General features: G+C 38.8%; 1 non-coding gene across 1 annotated transcript; it reads left to right on the forward strand.

Moving 5' to 3' along the window:
• Positions 1-811: 811 nt before the first annotated feature.
• On the forward strand, positions 812-929 carry LOC114691968. The gene has a single exon (XR_003734309.1). It is a non-coding gene; the product is annotated as a 5S ribosomal RNA (ribosomal RNA).
• Positions 930-2784: the final 1855 nt, after the last annotated feature.

Genomic DNA, 2784 nt, shown 5'->3' on the forward strand with positions numbered 1-2784 from the left:
GCTATTTTAAATAAATAAATAAATAATTAACATTTAATTTTTTTTAAGTTAAGAAAATTAGATCTAAGAGGATTTTATTTTATTATTTTTATTATTAGATTTTCATTTATTCCCCTACGGTGTTATGAGATATTTGACTACACTGTGTAAAGATACATCACTGTGATTCGTTTAATAAAAAGCCAAATGGCCAATAGCAGGAAGTATAGGCAGGACTTCCAAACAGAGAGAGCTCTGGGAAGATGAAAAGGTGAGTCACAAGATGGACACAGAGGAAGCAGGACACGTAGGAGGAGAGAGAAAAGCCATGAGCTACCTGGCAGCATGTAGATGAACAGAAATGAGTTCATTTAAGTTATAAGAACTAGTTAGAAACAAGCCTAAGCTAAAGCCGAGCTTTCATAATTAATAAGAAGTCTCCATGTCATTATTTGGGACCTGGCTGGACAAAGAAAGATTCGTTACACTAGGGTAGCACAACTTCTAAGAGGGATTCAAATCTGAGCACTTAAATGCATACCTTTATCCTTTCCTATTCACAGAAAATCCCTGTCCATATTTACTACATTAGAAAACCCTGATAGAAGAAGCATTTTGTTAACTAAGTTCACTTCATATTATAGAGCTTGGCTTCTGACACATAAGCCCCTAGTAGGTTCTTTAATTATATAATGAAAATGCTAGTAGTATTGATGACTACTGGTTAAACGGATTTATTTTTGAAATACAAGTCAACAAACTGCATTGATGATTTTCATACTGGTCTATCACATTGTCTTGTGAGAAATCTCTGCTGTTAAGAGTGAACTTCGTCTACGGCCATACAACCCTGAACGCGCCCGATCTCGTCTGATCTCAGAAGCTAAGCAGGGTCGGGCCTGGTTAGTACTTGGATGGGAGACCGCCTGGGAATACGGGTGCTGTAGGCTTTAAAAAGCTGGGCGTTGGTGGCGCACGCCTTTAATCCCAGCACTCGGAAGGCAGAGGCAGGCGGATCTCTGTGAGTTCAAGCCAGCCTGGCTACAAGTGAGCTCAGAAAGGGCAAAGCTACACAGAGAAACCTGTCTCGAAAAAAAAAAAAAAAAAAAAAAAAAAAAAAAAAGAGTGAACTTCAAGGTTGGAGAGATGGCTCAGTGGTTAAGAGCACCAACTGCTCTACCAGAGGACCCGGGTTCAACTCCAAGCACCCACATGGCAGCTAACAACTGTCTGTAACTCCAAGATCTGACACCCTCACACAGACATACATTCAAGTAAAACACCAATGCACATAAAATAAAGATAAATAAACTTAAAAAAAAAAGAATGAACTTCGAGCCAGGTGGTAGTGGCTCATGCCTTTAATCTCAGCACTAGGGAGGCTGAGGCAGGCAGATCTCTGAGTTGAAGCCTCTGAGTTCAAATCCAGCCTGGTTTACAGAGTGAGTTCCAGGATAGCCAGTGATAAACAGAAAAACTCTGTCTTGAAAAGCAATAACAAGCAAGCAAGCAAGCAAACAAACAAACAAACAGGAAAGAATGGATCATGAAAGAATGGAAAACTTTCAGAGAAACTAAAAAAGATTTGAAATTCTGCTCTATGAAATCAGTAAAATGATGGGTGGCAGAAGTATCTGAAATATTTTATGTTTGGGGAACTTATAAAATAGGTAAATATAAAAAATATATTTTTAAAAGGCTTATGTCTGTTAAAACATGTAATGAACCACAGGACTTTTTCCTAGGGGCACTTTCAGCTAGTCCCCATAGCTCTGTGAACATTACTACTCTCTTGTTAGTGATCTAAAAACTGAGTTACATGGGCTAAAGTTTTGTCCAGGGAAATGAAGCTAGTAAGTAAAACCAAGTTTTGTTTGTCAGACTCCAAGTCCAGTGTATTTCCATTATGCTACAAGACACTTTATAAAAATGGGTATTTGACATCACAGAAAAATATAGTAGCTGTTACACAATAAAAAGAATTGGCTATTTCATCCCCTTGAGAAGGAAATTTTATTCTTCCCAGAGGTTTGGTTGTTAAGGTAACTATTAAAATTATCGTAGGCACTGATTTGAGCTGTATGACTAAAGCTTTAAAACATGCAAATGAAACTAAATTGTAAGGTGGTCAGGAGTTAGCAATATGAACGCAGGTGTTGCTTAGCAGTTACAGGATTGGGAAATCTATTGGCTATTTCAATGCTGTTTACGATTGAACACTTACATTCAGATTAATCCAAATTGCTAAGCCCCTTGTTTGGTCTGGTAGTTGTTCCCTTGTTTTGTTCCTTGTAGGTGAAGTATCTCTGTATGTCTTAGCAGCTGCTCTTCAAATAACCACAGAGACAATATTAATTATAAATGCTTGGCTGATAGCCTAGGCTTGTCTCCAGCCAGCTCTTACAACTTAAATTAACCCATTTCTTTTAATACATGTGATGCCCTGAGGCTCATTTACCTCCTCTGTATACTTCCCATCCTGCTTGCTCTGCATCTCATGGTGTCTCCTCAAGACTTCTCAACCTCTGCCCTTCTTCTTCCCAGCATCCTCCTAGTCTGGCTCTCTCACCCAATCCCTTCCTGCCTAGCAACCTGCCAGTCAGTTCTTTATTAACCAATGAGAGTAATACATATTTACAGTGTACAAAGATTATTTCCCAGCAATTCCTTTTTTTTGGGGGGGGGGGGGTAACTATTAAAATTATTATTTGGTTGTCTGCAGTGCTGAAGATCAAACCCAGGGTTTCCCACACTCTAGATGAGTGCCTAGCAAGATTTCTCAGCCCTGTTCTGATAGTCATTTTG

The sequence above is a fragment of the Peromyscus leucopus genome, chromosome 12 (assembly GCF_004664715.2).
Source record: "Peromyscus leucopus breed LL Stock chromosome 12, UCI_PerLeu_2.1, whole genome shotgun sequence".
Classification (NCBI taxonomy): Eukaryota; Metazoa; Chordata; class Mammalia; order Rodentia; family Cricetidae; genus Peromyscus; species Peromyscus leucopus.